This window comes from Haliotis rubra, unplaced genomic scaffold, assembly GCF_003918875.1.
Source record: "Haliotis rubra isolate DU_JTF1 unplaced genomic scaffold, ASM391887v1 Scf43, whole genome shotgun sequence".
Classification (NCBI taxonomy): domain Eukaryota; kingdom Metazoa; phylum Mollusca; class Gastropoda; order Lepetellida; family Haliotidae; genus Haliotis; species Haliotis rubra.
Window position 1 is genome coordinate 123,656 of NW_025767113.1, and position 17,998 is coordinate 141,653.

The following is a 17,998-nucleotide window of genomic DNA, read 5'->3' on the forward strand; positions in this document are numbered from 1 at the left end:
GTTTCACAGGTCTTGAATATATAAAGTGTGGCCTAAGACGTTTTCACAGGTCTTGAATATATAAAGTGTGGCCTTAGGCGTTTTACATGTCTTGAATATATAAAGTGTGGCCTTAGGCGTTTTATAGGTCTTGAATATATAAAGTGTGGCCTTAGACGTTTTACAGGTCTTGAATACATGTATATAAAATGTGGCCTTAGGCGTTTTATAGGTCTTGAATATATAAAGTGTGGCCTAAGACGTTTTCACAGGTCTTGAATATATAAAGTGTGGCCTTAGGCGTTTTACAGGTCTTGAATACATGTATATAAAGTGTGGCCTTAGGCGTTTTACAGGTCTTGAATACATGTATATAAAGTGTGGCCTTAGGCGCTTTACATGTCTTGAATATATAAAGTGTGGCCTTAGACGTTTTCACAGGTCTTGAATATATAAAGTGTGGCCTTAGGCGTTTTACAGGTCTTGAATACATGTATATAAAGTGTGGCCTTAGGCGTTTTCACAGGTCTTGAATATATAAAGTGTGGCCTTAGACGTTTTCACAGGTCTTGAATATATAAAGTGTGGCCTTAGACGTTTTCACAGGTCTTGAATACATGTATATAAAGTGTGGCCTTAGGCGTTTTCAACAGGTCTTGAACATAAAAAGTGTGGCCTAAGGCGTCTTTACAGGTCTTGAATATATGTATATAAAGTGTGGCCTTAGACTTCTTTACAGGTCTTGAATATATAAAGTGTGGCCTTAGGCGTTTTCACAGGTCTTGAATATATAAAGTGTGGCCTTAGGCGTTTTCACAGGTCTTGAATACATGTATATAAAGTGTGGCCTTAGGCGTTTTCACAGGTCTTGAATATATAAAGTGTGGCCTTAGACGTTTTCACAGGTCTTGAACATAAAAAGTGTGGCCTAAGGCGTCTTTACAGGTCTTGAATATATGTATATAAAGTGTGGCCTTAGACTTCTTTACAGGTCTTGAATATATAAAGTGTGGCCTTAGGCGTTTTATAGGTCTTGAATATATAAAGTGTGGCCTTAGACGTTTTACAGGTCTTGAATACATGTATATAAAATGTGGCCTCAGGCGTTTTATAGGTCTTGAATATATAAAGTGTGGCCTAAGACGTTTTCACAGGTCTTGAATATATAAAGTGTGGCCTTAGGCGTTTTACAGGTCTTGAATACATGTATATAAAGTGTGGCCTTAGGCGTTTTCACAGGTCTTGAATACATGTATATAAAGTGTGGCCTTAGGCGTTTTCACAGGTCTTGAATACATGTATATAAAGTGTGGCCTTAGGCGTTTCACAGGTCTTGAATATATAAAGTGTGGCCTAAGACGTTTTCACAGGTCTTGAATATATAAAGTGTGGCCTTAGGCGTTTTACAGGTCTTGAATACATGTATATAAAGTGTGGCCTTAGGCGTTTTACAGGTCTTGAATACATGTATATAAAGTGTGGCCTCAGGCGTTTTATAGGTCTTGAATATATAAAGTGTGGCCTTAGGCGTTTTACAGGTCTTGAATACATGTATATAAAGTGTGGCCTTAGGCGTTTTCACAGGTCTTGAATATATAAAGTGTGGCCTTAGGCGTTTTACAGGTCTTGAATACATGTATATAAAGTGTGGCCTTAGGCGTTTTCACAGGTCTTGAATATATAAAGTGTGGCCTTAGACGTTTTCACAGGTCTTGAATATATAAAGTGTGGCCTTAGGCGTTTCACAGGTCTTGAATACATGTATGTAAAGTGTGGCCTTAGGCGTTTTCACAGGTCTTGAATATAAAAAGTGTGGCCTTAGACGTTTTCACAGGTCTTGAATATATAAAGTGTGGCCTTAGGCGTTTTCACAGGTCTTGAATATATAAAGTGTGGCCTAAGACGTTTTCACAGGTCTTGAATATATAAAGTGTGGCCTTAGGCGTTTTTACAGGTCTTGAATACATGTATATAAAGTGTGGCCTTAGGCGTTTTCACAGGTCTTGAATACATGTATATAAAGTGTGGCCTTAGGCGTTTTCACAGGTCTTGAATACATGTATATAAAGTGTGGCCTTAGACGTCTTCACAGGTCTTGAATATATAAAGTGTGGCCTTAGGCGTTTTCACAGGTCTTGAATACATGTATATAAAGTGTGGCCTTAGGCGTTTTACAGGTCTTGAATACATGTATATAAAGTGTGGCCTTAGGCGTTTTCACAGGTCTTGAATATATAAAGTGTGGCCTTAGACGTTTTCACAGGTCTTGAATATATAAAGTGTGGCCTTAGGCGTTTTACAGGTCTTGAATACATGTATATAAAGTGTGGCCTCAGGCGTTTTATAGGTCTTGAATATATTAAGTGTGGCCTTAGGCGTTTTCACAGGTCTTGAATATATAAAGTGTGGCCTTAGGCGTTTTCACAGGTCTTGAATATATAAAGTGTGGCCTTAGGCGTTTTCACAGGTCTTGAATATATACAGTGTGGCCTTAGACGTTTTCACAGGTCTTGAATACATGTATATAAAGTGTGATAAAACCATAGATGTATGGTGTGGTTCCAAGCGTGATTCTGATGAACAACTTTGTCCTCATATACCTCTCCGCTGGTCGAAAGAACCATTTAAAATTCTGGGTATACTTTTTTCAACTAAGTTAGATGAAATGATTCCAGTAAACTTTGAACAGCAATTTTCTAAAATTAGAAAAATACTATTTTCATGGTCGAACAGATCTCTTACTTTGAGAGGCAGGATTGTGATTTTCAAATCACAGATTATCCCCCTTTTTACACACCTTTTTATGACGCTTCCCAACCCATCTAAACATTTCTTTACACGTTTGAACTCTATCCTTTTTAAGTTTATTTGGGGTGGTAACCACGATAAGATCAAAAGGACTATGTTAATAAACGACTATGCAAAGGGGGGTCTGAAAATGATAGATATCATATCTTTCTGCAACTATCTGAAGATCAAATGGATCAAAAGACTATTCTCAGCAAAAAGGATTATGGCAGCAAATAGCATTTGAATCATTATCGCCTTTTGGGGACATTGATCTATTTAACTTTCAAAACATTGAAAATTATTTTTGGAATGATGTCTCAGTATGTTACTCTTGTATTAATAGGAACCATATTGAAAACATCGGAGACTTTATTTGTCTACCAATTTTGAACTTTGTACCATTTGGTGACACAGGCTTGTTTGTCTCGTGGTATAGAAAAGGAATGAAAAATATGCGGGACATCATATCAATTACAGGTGATTTTAAACCTTTTGAAATACTAAAAGAAGATTTTAATATCCATGAAACATACCTTCTCTACTTTAGATGTTTTAAATACGTACCTAAACGATGCCTTGATCTTCTGAAGGCTACACCTATTGTTGATGAATTCGTTACAAGAAACTGTACTATTATTAAACAAATATGTAACTCGGCTGATTGGAATATCATTAGATAATCTTCAACATAGATGGGAATCCAAGCTTAATACTACTCTATCAGAGAATTATCTCACTGACTGTTTTGCAATTATCAATGCTACTACTATAGAAAATAAGGCTAGGAACTTCCAGTTTAAATTGATGCACAGAATAGTTTCAACAAAGTCATTTCTATGTAAAATAGGTATTAGTCACGATAATCTTTGTACTTTGTGTGGCCGAGAAATAGAAACTCTTGAGCACTTATTCTTTTTATGTGAGAAAACTAAAAATCTAACCTCTCAGTTTACAAGCTGGTACAATTCCAAGTCCGGCGCTTGCCTCAATATCGATATTACTAAGTTTCAACTGGGGGACGCTGAAGCAGGTGTATTAGTTAATCATATTTTCATTATCACCAAGGAATATATTAATAAAGTAAGATATACCTCCGCAGATGTAAATTTTGATCAACTCTTCTACTTCATAAAAAACACACTACCATTTGGAAAACTATATTTTCGGGGAACACCACTCTGTCTTCAAAGCAAAATGGTTATGTCTCTTTCAAGACGACTAATTTTTAGATTAGCATGGTGAGTTTCTCTCTTCTACACCCTTACCTCTCACTTTCCCCTCTCTTTCCCTATCCTCTTTTTTTAATATTATTATTTCTTTTTTTATCTTCTTATTTTCATCTCAAGTTATTAATAACGGCATCAATAATTCATCAACTGTAACATGACATTGTGTTATGTCATCTGTATTACCTTGATGAAATGTAGAATATCATGTACTGTTATTAGTAATAAAAAAAATATATAAATTTAAAAAACCACAAAAAAACCCACTAAACTACACACACACGTGCACACACACTCTCTCTCTCTCACACACACACACACTCTCTCTCACTCACACACTCTCTGGGGCGGTGGGGTAGTCTAGTGGTTAAAGCGTTGGCTCGTCACGCCGAAGACCCGGGTTCGAATCACCACATGGGTACAATGTGTGAAGCCCATTTCTGGTGTCCCCCGCTGTGATGTAGCTGGAATATGGCTAAAAGTGGCGTAAAATCAAACTCAGTCAGTCAGTCACACACTCTCTCTCTCTCACACACACACACACAAGATTGATATTTATTGGATCACAATAATATTACGCTGCTCCTTCTTTCACGTTGTTCGAATGATATTTTACAACTAAACAGGCTGTCACAGTTGATGAATGAGTGGTAGCTGGTGGTGGATTACGCGGTGTGGCAGATGGGTCTTGTAAATATCAGACTGAGGCATATCGAATAGCCCCTGAGTTGTTGAAACTAATCAGCTGCGAGTTGTATACATTACACAGTGGTGGCTATATAACAGCATAACCTTAACTTGAGGCGATCACCCACGAGCGACAAGCCGACGTCGTATTCCCCCCAGGCAGACTAGATGCAGCCGGTGAGTGTAGCCAGCATTCGTCCACCCGCTTCTCATGTTAGAAAAGACTCGTGAAGATCCAGGTCTTCAGCAACCCATGCTTGTCGTAAGAGGCGAGTAAAGGGATCGAGTGGTCAGGCTGACTTTGTTGACTCATGTCATAGTATCTCAACTGCGTAGATCGATGCTCATGTTGATCACTGGATTGTCTGGTCCAGACTCGATTATTTTCAGACCGCCTCCATATAGCTGGAATATTCCTGAGTGCGTCGTTAAACAACAATCAGTCTGGTTGAAAATGGTAGGAAAAAACTGAACAGAGAACTTATTGTGATTCAGAATTGAAATGGGACCGTAGCTCTTTGCCGTTTTTCGTGACGTTCTGCCTCTAGAATGTGTAGGAACACAAGATTAAGAGAGCTTTAAATGGAGGAACATCTCCAATCACCACCTTTACCACACGGTAGGAGCGGTGAACGGCAGGAAATATTTCATAGCAGGACGTGAATGATTTATCACGCTAGAGGTAAGCAGGTTGTATTTTTAGGTGTAGAAAAATGGTCAATATCTATAGTGTTATAGGCCACTGTCTCCAAAATTCATACTTTTAGGGATCATTTCTATAGTAAGCATCGCCATGACTTCAGGTAAAACTGACAGTCTACCAAACCACGAGGACGATACTTCCATATTATATCCTTTAGCATCCAAATGTTTTAGTCCTTCTTATTCCAGGAATCGAGGTGAGCGTGTAAGTATCAATACGAGGAGGAGAATGTTTCATTCCAAATCACCAGACGTGGTTTGGTAGACTGTCAGTTTTACCTGAAGTCATGGCGATGCATACTATAGAAATGATCCCTAAAAGTATGAATTTTGGAGAAGGAAAATGGTCAATATCTATAGTGTTATAGGCCACTGTCTCCAAAATTCATGCTGTAAAATAGAAGACATATGTGCTTAATTCCACCAAATATCTTCCCATTCCGTCATTATACTAGCCTATGAGCCTGTAAAACAATGTCTAGCTTCGGCTACGTTTCTGTAAAGATGCAAAAAATATACCAAAGTTTAGGGTATAATTGCTGTATAAACGAAAAACGCCAACATTTAGAGTAATTATCGAACTATGTTTGTGCCAAATTTGAATGCTTAGTTTTTGTGCCATTTTCGAGCTTTCATCTGTGATGTGGGTGTCTTATCCTTTACCTCGTAAATTCATTTGGTGTAACTTGTGTTCCTAATGCCTGCTTTTATGAAGATAAGACGATTCACCAAAGCATATAGTCTAAAGCAAAAGAAAAACCTCAATTACACATGTGGCGTAAAATCTGAAACCTTTATGAAAATTACATGACTAGGTCACTGGAATTGATGGCAACAGGTTATGTACCGGTAGCACCAACAAAACCCGATTCAGCATCTACTCTCCCATCTTTGTGGCTATGTGTACGCCGGGTGTGCCCGGCCTGTCTGAAACACTGAAGTAGAAATGCTACATCCTGCATGAGACTAGTGCCTAAGATACCAACTTCTATAAGAGGTGTCTGGTGATTTGGAATGAAACATTCTCCTCCTCGTATTGATACTTACACGCTCAGCTTGATTCCTGGAATAAGAAGGACTAAAACATTTGGATGCCAAAGGATATAATATGGAAGTATTTTCAAATAGCTTTTGAAACATTTGGTGTTGTTGGTGTGTAATGTGCACTGTGGAAGAGAAATCTGGTGGAAGATGGTAGACTGTAACGATGAACACTTAGTACACTGAAACACACGTGGGTTGTTACAGAACGTCATCAGGCAGACTGTAACGATGAACACTTGGTGCACTGAAACACGTGGATTGTTACAGAACGTTATCAGACAGACTGTAACGATGAACACTTGGTGCACTGAAACACACGTGGATTGTTACAGAACGTTATCAGACAGACTGTAACGATGAACACTTGGTGCACTGAAACACACTTGGATTGTTACAGAACGTTATCAGACAGACTGTAACGATGAACTCTTGGTGCACTGAAACAAAAGGCCCAGAGGTCCAGTTGGCATTATACTCGGGATAAAGGCGATACTGATATGGGTACTTGGCTTCATCGATACTAGGGCTTCAGGCTCAAAAGGCATGCGTAATTGAATTAGTGGCGATGTGGGCGATGTGGGCATTGATACTAGGGTTTGAGCGAGTGAGTGAATTAAGTTTTACGCCACTTTTAGCAATATTCCAGCAATATCACGGCGTGGACACCAGAAATGGGCTTCACACAATGTACCCATGTAGGGAATCGTACTAGGGTTTGAAGCTCCTGAGGCATAGATACGGATAGGAGTGGTCGTACTGGAGGTCGTGGCACACAAGTTTGAAGATGGAAGTAACGCTCCATAGTTCAACATTCCATTTATATGTGATGTAACACTTACAGAACTTGTTTGCAGAAAATGTTGCTAGTTCTGATGATCGTCGTGATGTCGGTATGCAACGTGGCAGACGGACGAGGACGCAGGGCTCGTATAAGACTAAAATGGGGACTCTCAAGTAAGTGTTGCTTCAGATAATGGAACTGCGTAAAGAGAAATAAATAGCAACGGAACCTGTCTATTTTCTTTAGCATAAGCTTCCATGTATTTTCACACAACGGTGAATTGCTCTGATCTGATCAACTGATATATGACACTAAGGATATGGAAACACACTCTATATGTATTGATTACAACTGATAAATGACACTTAGAATATGTAAAAACACTCTCAATCTACTGATTACAACTGATTACTGACAACTACAAATCTGACGAAATATTGAAAGCCAATGTATCGATTATTGGCCGTCGTGCTGGCTAACGTTTAATGGCCCGGGCTAGTGTGTGAAGTGTGATGGGTTGTGTAATGACAGATGGTCGTAATGTCACTGCACACAGATCCGGGACCTGGAGATCTGGACCGCAGAAACACTGACGATGGGCAACTGAAAGTACACGCCGACCTCCATAGAAACGCCGAGAAGTGTAAGTGTTAAACTCTAAAGAGTACCATTTCAAACTGTACGTTTGTTGTTTGTTGATACCCTTCAAGTAATCAAGTAAGTTCATGAAGTGTTGCCCTCCTCACTCCCAAACTCCCTCTCTCTCTCCACTCTCTCTCTCTCTCTCTCTCTCTCTCTCTCTCTCTCTCTCTCTCTCTCTCTCTCTCTCTCTCTCTCTCTCTCTCTCTCTCTCTCTCTCTCTCCCTCTCTCCCTCTCTCCCTCTCTCCCTCTCACTCACACACACACACACACATTCATTTCGTTTATTATCACTACAGCTCCCTACGGTGATGACGACGAGGGACTTTAGTTGCCGATGACGAGGCCGCCTTACAGTTGCTGATGACGGGAAGGATGGATGTAAAAGCAACTTCTGGAATTTGTCAAAAATCCCAAAATGGTAATAAACCATATTCCAAATCTGCAGTCTGTAATTAGTATTTAACATACACTCATACATGCATATTGCTGTCTTATAGGGCACATTGATGGCTAAGTAATCTGCTGTCGGAATTCATTGTGTAGTGCTGCGTTCCTTACAAACTGTGGAATAGTCAGGAGCAGCTTTACCCATATTTTTACACATGCGGTCATGGATTTCTTTTGCTTTGCATGCCTCCTTTGTAAGAGGAACCTTATTTCAGCGTTGTTCATGTTTGAGATAATTCATGATTGTGACCACACTTAGGTGAATGAAGCCATCATATCTGAGGTATTGTTGTGTCTGGACCTTGTTATGACACGTGTCAACCTGATGTTATGGCTAGTGTCAACCTGATGTTATGACACGTGTCAAACTGATGTTATGGCTAGTGTCAACCTGATGTTATGGCTAGTGTCAACCTGATGTTATGGCTAGTGTCAACCTGATGTTATGACACGTGTCAGCCTGATGTTATGACACGTGTCAACCTGATGTTATGGCTAGTGTGAACGTGATGTTATGACACGTGTCAACCTGATGTTATGGCTAGTGTCAACCTGATGTTATGGCTAGTGTCAACCTGATGTTATGGCTAGTGTCAACCTGATGTTATGACACGTGTCAGCCTGATGTTATGGCTAGTGTCAACCTGATGTAATGACTTGTGCCAACCTGATGCTATGACTAGTGTCAACCTATATGTAATGACTAGTGTCAACCTGATGTAATGACTTGTGTCAATCTGATGTTTTGGCTAGTAGCACACCTGCCACAAGTTGACATTGTTTGTGTAAACACAAATGCCCAAGTTAAAACGTAGTGAAGGCCACGCGTACATCAAACATAAAGACAAACAGTGACCATATGTTGGATGTAGCATGTAACCCTGGACAATTTTCTTGGTTAAAAGCTACATCCAACATATGGACAAAAGGTGTCCAGGGTTAAAAGCTACATCCAACATATGGACAAAAGGTGTCCAGGGTTAAAAGCTACATCCAACATATGGACAAAAGGTGTCCAGGGTTAAAAGCTACATCCAACATATGGACAAAAGGTGTCCAGGGTTAAAAGCTACATCCAACATATGGTCAAAAGGTGTCCAGGGTTAAATGCTACATCCAACATATGGACAAAAGGTGTCCAGGGTTAAAAGCTACATCCAACATATGGACAAAAGGTGTCCAGGGTTAAAAGCTACATCCAACATATGGACAAAAGGTGTCTAGGGTTAAAAGCTACATCCAACATATGGACAAAAGGTGTCCAGGGTTAAAAGCTACATCCAACATATGGTCAAAAGGTGTCCAGGGTTAAAAGCTACATCCAACATATGGACAAAAGGTGTCCAGGGTTAAAAAGCTACATCCAACATATGGACAAAAGGTGTCCAGGGTTAAAAGCTACATCCAACATATGGACAAAAGGTGTCCAGGGTTAAAAGCTACATCCAACATATGGACAAAAGGTGTCCAGGTTTGAATGCTACATCCAACATATGGACAAAAGGTGTCCAGGGTTGAATGCTACATCCAACATATGGACAAAAGGTGTCCAGGGTTGAATGCTACATCCAACATATGGTCAAAAGGTGTCCAGGGTTGAATGCTACATCCAACATATGGTCAAAAGGTGTCCAGGGTTGAATGCTACATCCAACATATGGACAAAAGGTGTCCAGGGTTAAATGCTACATCCAACATATGGACAAAAGGTGTCCAGGGTTAAATGCTACATCCAACATATGGACAAAAGGTGTCCAGGGTTAAATGCTACATCCAACATATGGACAAAAGGTGTCCAGGGTTAAAAGCTACATCCAACATATGGTCAAAAGCTGTCCAGGGTTGAATGCTACATCCAGCATATGGTCAAAAGGTGTCCAGGGTTAAATGCTACATCCAACATATGGACAAAAGGTGTCCAGGGTTAAAAGCTACATCCAACATATGGTCAAAAGGTGTCCAGGGTTGAATGCTACATCCAACATATGGTCAAAAGGTGTCCAGGGTTAAATGCTACATCCAACATATGGACAAAAGGTGTCCAGGGTTAAATGCTCCATCCAACATATGGACAAAAGGTGTCCAGGGTTAAATGCTACATCCAACATATGGACAAAAGGTGTCCAGGGTTAAATGCTACTTCCAACATATGGTCAAAAGGTGTCCAGTGTTAAATGCTACATCCAACATATGGACAAAAGGTGTCCAGGGTTAAATGCTATTGAGAGCTGACACTTGTGTGACCATTTAGTATTTAGTTTGAACCCTTGACATCATGCTTGAAGTGGAAACATTAGAATAAATTATGTCCTTATGATTACGTCATCTGAAAGGGGATGGGTAGTGTATCCAAAACAAGTTCTTTCAGCAAACTGTTTTATGCACTTTAATATCTAAGTTTGATTCTAGCGGACTTCTACCTACCTCAAACACACAAAAAATATTTCTTGCATATTTTGTTTCCGGAAGTTTGTGAAGCATTTATTGTAGCTTTTGCGTTTTTGAGGGGTACCAAGATAAAAAGTCAAACAAAATGGGATCATGAGCTTGAACATGGCAAAAGATATTCCCTTGAGGTTGACAGATAATATGTAGAAAAACAGAACATAAAAACAGCTGCATTTGTATCATTTTCTAGGTGAGGCCCACTACGTTTTGACCGACTGTCGTATGAAAGTTATAAGGTACAATTAGCCGTAATATTGTCTTGTTTTCATTGAACCAATGCAGTAATCACGAGGTACAGGACATCAGTCACTATGTACAGGACAGCAGTCACTACGAACAGAAAAACAGGTACTATGTACAGGACAACAGTCACTACGTACAGGACAACAGTCACTACGTAGAGGACATCAGTCACTGTGTACAGGACAGCAGTCACTACGTAAAGGACAGCAGTCACTACGAACAGAACAACAGTTACTAAGTACAGGACAACAGTCACTACGTACAGGACAGCAGTCACTACGTAGAGGACATCAGTCACTATGTACAGGACAGCAGTCACTACGTAAAGGACAGCAGTCACCACGAACATAACAACAGTTACTATGTACAGGACAACAGTCACTACGTACAGGACAACAGTCACTACGTACAGGACATCAGTCACTATGTACAGGACAGCAGTCACTACGTAAAGGACAGCAGTCACTACGAACAGAACAACAGTTACTATGTACAGGACAACAGTCACTACGTACAGGACAACAGTCACTACGTAGAGGACATCAGTCACTATGTACAGGACAGCAGTCACTACGTAAAGGACAGCAGTCACTACGAACAGAACAACAGTTACTATGTACAGGACAACAGTCACTACGTACAGGACAACAGTCACTACGTAGAGGACATCAGTCACTATGTACAGAACAGCAGTCACTACGTAAAGGACATCAGTCACTACGAACAGAACAACAGTTACTATGTACAGGACAACAGTCACTACGTACAGGACAACAGTCACTACGTAGAGGACATCAGTCACTATGTACAGGACAGCAGTCATTACGTAAAGGTAAGCAGTCACTACGAACAGAACAACAGTTACTATGTACAGGACAACAGTCACTACGTACAGGACAACAGTCACTACATACAGAACAACAGTCACTATGTACAGGACAACAGTCACTACATACAGAACAACAGTCACTACGTAGAGGACAACAGTCACTACATACAAAACAACAGTCACTACGTACAGGACAACAGTCACTACGTAGAGGACATCAGTCACTATGTACAGGACAGCAGTCACTACGTAAAGGACAGCAGTCACTACGAACAGAACAACAGTTACTATGTACAGGACAACAGTCACTACGTACAGGACAGCAGTCACTACGTAGAGGACATCAGTCACTATGTACAGGACAGCAGTCACTACGAACAGAACAACAGTTACTATGTACAGGACAACAGTCACTACGTACAGGACAGCAGTCACTACGTAAAGGACAGCAGTCACTACGAACAGAACAACAGTTACTATGTACAGGACAACAGTCACTACGTACAGGACAACAGTCACTACGTAGAGGACATCAGTCACTATGTACAGGACAGCAGTCACTACGTAAAGGACAGCAGTCACTACGAACAGAAAAACAGGTACTATGTGCAGGACAACAGTCACTATGTACAGGACAACAGTCACTACGTACAGGACAGCAGTAACTATGTACAGGACAACAATTACTACGTAGAGGACATCAGTCACTATGTACAGGACAGCAGTCACTACGTAAAGGACAGCAGTTACTACAAACAGAAAAACAGGTACTATGTACAGGACAACAGTCACTACGTACAGGACATCAGTCACCACGTAGAGGACATCAGTCACTATGTACAGGACAGCAGTCATTACGTAAAGGACAGCAGTCACTACGAACAGAAAAATAGGTACTATGTTCAGGACAACAGTCACTACGTACAGGACAGCAGTAACTACGTACAGGACAGCAGTCACTACGAACAGAAAAACAGGTACTATGTACAGGACAACAGTCACTACGTACAGGACAACAGTCACTACGTACAGGACAAGAGTCACTACGTACAGGACATCAGTCACTATGTACAGGACAGCAGTCACTACGTAAAGGACAGCACTCACTACGAACACAAAAACAGGTACTATGTACAGGACAACAGTCACTATGTACAGGACAACAGTCACGATGTACGGGACAACAGTCTCTTCGTACAGGACAACAGTCAGGACAACATGTACGGGACAACAGTCGGGAAAACAGTCATTACGTACAGGACAACAGTCAGGACAACATGTACGGGACAACAGTCGGGAAAACAGTCATTACGTACAGCACAACAGTCTCTACGTACAGGACAACAGTCACTATGTACAGGACAACACAGACTACGTACAGGACAACAGTCACTATGTACAGGACAACACAGACTATGTACAGGACAACAGTCAGGACAACAGTCACTATGTACAGGATAACAGTGACTATGAACAGTGGTACAGTCACTATGTACAGGAAAACAGTCACTATGTGCAGGACAACAGTGACTACGTACAGGACAACAGTGACTATGTACAGTACAACAGTCACTATGTAGAGGACAACACTCACTATGTACGGGACAACAGTCGCTATGTACAGGATAACAGCCAGAACAACAGTGACTATGTAAAGGACAACAGTCACTATGTACAGGACAACAGTCGGGACAACAGTCACTACGTACAGGACAACAGTCTCTACGTACAGGACAACAGTCTCTACGTACAGGACAACAGTCAGTATTTACAGGACAACAATGACTATGTACAGCACAACAGTCACTATGTACAGGATAACAGTCACTATGTCCAGGACAACAGTCTCTACGTACAGGACAGCAGTCACTATGTAAAGGACAACAGTCAGGACAACAGTCACCTTGTACAGGAGAACAGTCACTATGTACAGGACAACAGTCACTACATACAGGACAACAGTCTCTACGTACAGGACATCAGTCACTATGTACAGTACAACAGTCACTATGTACGGGACAACAGTCGATATGTACAGGATAACAGTCAGGACAACAGTGACTATGTAAAGGACAACAGTCACTATGTACGGGACAACAGTCGGGACAACAGTCACTACGTACATGACAACAGTCTCTACGTACAGGACAACAGTCACTATGTACAGGACAACAGTCAGGACAACAGTCACCATGTACAGGAGAACAGTCACTATGTACAGGACAACAGTCACTACATACAGGACAACAGTCTATACGTACAGGACATCAGTCGCTATGTGCAGGACAACAATCACTTTTTATGGGACAACAGTTGCTATGTAAAGGATAACAGTCAGGACAACAGTGACTATGTAAAGGACAACAGTCACTATGTACGGGACAAAAGTCGGGACAACACTCACTATGTACAGGACAACAGTCTCTACGTACAGGACAACAGTGACTATGTAAAGGACAACAGTCACTATGTACGGGACAACAGTCGGGACAACAGTCACTACGTACATGACAACAGTCTCTACGTACAGGACAACAGTCACTATGTACAGGACAACAGTCAGGACATCAGTCACCATGTACAGGACAGCAGTCACTACAGACAGCACCTCACTACGAACACAAAACAGTGACTATGTACAGGACAACAGTCACTATGTACAGGACAACAGTCCGATGTACGGGACCACAGTCTTTGTAATAGGACAACAGTCAGGACAACAGTGACTGTGTAAAGGACAAGATCCACCATGTATGGTGGGACAACAGTCGGGACAACAGTCATAACACACAGGACAACACATGTACAGGACAACACAGACTACGTACAGGACAACAGTCACTATGTACAGGACACACACAGACATGTACAGGACAACAGTCAGGACAACAGTCACTTTGTACAGGATAACAGTGACTATGAACAGTGGTACAGTCACTATGTACAGGAAAACAGTCACTATGTGCAGGACAACAGTGACTACGTACAGGACAACAGTGACTATGTACAGTACAACAGTCACTATGTAGAGGACAACACTCACTATGTACGGGACAACAGTCGCTATGTACAGGATAACAGCCAGAACAACAGTGACTATGTAAAGGACAACAGTCACTATGTACAGGACAACAGTCGGGACAACAGTCACTACGTACAGGACAACAGTCTCTACGTACAGGACAACAGTCAGTATTTACAGGACAACAATGACTATGTACAGCACAACAGTGACTACGTACAGGACAGCAGTCACTATGTAAAGGACAACAGTCAGGACAACAGTCACCATGTACAGGAGAACAGTCACTATGTACAGGACATCAGTCACTACATACAGGACAACAGTCTCTACGTACAGGACATCAGTCACTATGTACAGTACAACAGTCACTATGTACGGGACAACAGTCGATATGTACAGGATAACAGTCAGGACAACAGTGACTATGTAAAGGACAACAGTCACTATGTACGGGACAACAGTCGGGACAACAGTCACTACGTACATGACAACAGTCTCTACGTACAGGACAACAGTCACTATGTACAGGACAACAGTCAGGACAACAGTCACCATGTACAGGAGAACAGTCACTATGTACAGGACAACAGTCACTACATACAGGACAACAGTCTATACGTACAGGACATCAGTCACTATGTACAGGACAACAGTCAGTATGTACAGGACAACAATCACCTTTTATGGGACAACAGTTGCTATGTAAAGGATAACAGTCAGGACAACAGTGACTATGTAAAGGACAACAGTCACTATGTACGGGACAAAAGTCGGGACAACACTCACTATGTACAGGACAACAGTCTCTACGTACAGGACAACAGTGACTATGTAAAGGACAACAGTCACTATGTACGGGACAACAGTCGGGACAACAGTCACTACGTACGTGACAACAGTCTCTACGTACAGGACAACAGTCACTATGTACAGGACAACAGTCAGGACATCAGTCACTATGTACAGGACAGCAGTCACTACGTAAAGGACAGCACTCACTACGAACACAAAAACAGTGACTATGTACAGGACAACAGTCACTATGTACAGGACAACAGTCTCGATGTACGGGACCACAGTCTCTTTGTACAGGACAACAGTCAGGACAACAGTGACTGTGTAAAGGACAAGATCCACTATGTACGGGACAACAGTCGGGACAACAGTCATTACGTACAGGACAACAGTCTCTACGTACAGGACAACAGTCACTATGTACAGGACATCACAGACTATGTACAGGACAACAGTCAGGACAACAGTCACTATGTACAGGATAACAGTGACTATGAACAGTGGTACAGTCACTATATACAAGGAAAACAGTCACTATGTGCAGGACAACAGTGACTACGTACAGGACAACAGTGACTATGTACAGTACAACAGTCACTATGTAGAGGACAACACTCACTATGTACGGGACAACAGTCGCTGTGTACAGGATAACAGCCAGAACAACAGTGACTATGTACAGCACAACAGTCACCATGTACAGGACAACAGTCACTACATACAGGACAACAGTCTCTACGTACAGGACATCAGTCACTATGTACAGTACAACAATCACTATGTACAGGACAACAGTCGGGACAACAGTCACTACGTACAGGACAACAGTCTCTACGTACAGGACAACAGTCAGTATGTACAGGACAACAGTCAGGACAACAATGACTATGTACAGCACAACAGTCACCATGTACAGGACAACAGTCACTACATACAGGACAACAGTCTCTACGTACAGGACATCAGTCACTATGTACAGGACAACAATCACTATGTACGGGACAAAAGTCGGGACAACAGTCACTACGTACAGGACAACAGTCTCTACGTACAGGACAACAGTCACTATGTACAGGACAACAGTCTCTACGTACAGGACAACAGTCAGTATGTACAGGACAACAGTCAGGACAGCAATGACTATGTACAGCACAACAGTCACCATGTACAGGACAACAGTCACTACATACAGGACAACAGTCTCTACGTACAGGACATCAGTCACTATGTACAGTACAACAATCACTATGTACGGGACAAAAGTCGGGACAACAGTCACTACGTACAGGACAACAGTCTCTACGTACAGGACATCAGTCACTATGTGCAGTAGAACAGTCACTATGTACGGGACAACAGTCGATATGTACAGGATAACAGTCAGGACAACAGTGACTATGTAAAGGACAACAGTGACTATGTACGGGACAACAGTCGGGACAACACTCACCACGTACATGACAACAGTCACTACGTACAGGACAACAGTGACTATGTACAGTACAACAGTCGCTATGTACAGGATAACAGTACAGAACAACAGTGATTATGTAAAGGACAACAGTCACTATGTACAGGACAACAGTCACTATGTACGGAGAACAGTCACCATGTACGGAGAACAGTCGAGACAACAGTGACTATCTACAGGACAACAGTCAATACGTACAGGACAACAATCTCTACGTACAGGACATCAGTCACTATGTGCAGTAATACATTCACTATGTACAGGATAACAGTCGCTATGTACAGGATAACAGCCAGAACAACAGTCACTATGTACAGGATAGCAGTCGCTATGTACAGGACAACAGTCACTATGTACAGGACAACAGTCAGGACAACAGTGACAACATGTACAGGACAACAGTCACTATGTACAGGACAACAGTGACTATGTACAGTAAACAGTCACTATGTACAGGATAACAGTCGCTATGTACAGGACAACAGTCACTATGTACAGGACAGCAGTCAGGACAACAGTGACTATGTACAGGACAACAGTGACTATGTACAGGACAACAGTGACTATGTACAGGACAACAGTCGCTATGTACAGGACAACTCACTATGTACAGGACAACAGTCACTATGTACAGGACAGCAGTCAGGACAACAGTGACTATGTACAGGACAACAGTGACTATGTACAGGACAACAGTGACTATGTACAGGACAACAGTCGCCATGTACAGGACAACTCACTATGTAAAGGACAGCAGTCAGGACAACAGTGACTATGTACAGGACAACAGTGACTATGTACAGGACAACAGTGACTATGTACAGGACAACAGTCGCTATGTACAGGACAACAGTCACTACGTACAGGACAACAGTCTCTACGTACAGG

General features: G+C 41.5%; 2 pseudogenes; one reads left to right on the forward strand and one right to left on the reverse strand.

Annotated features, from left to right (window-relative positions):
* Nucleotides 1-5,433: 5,433 nt before the first annotated feature.
* On the forward strand, nucleotides 5,434-5,583 carry LOC124289029 (annotated as a pseudogene).
* Nucleotides 5,584-5,630: 47 nt separating this feature from the next.
* Nucleotides 5,631-5,715, reverse strand: LOC124289030 (annotated as a pseudogene).
* Nucleotides 5,716-17,998: the final 12,283 nt, after the last annotated feature.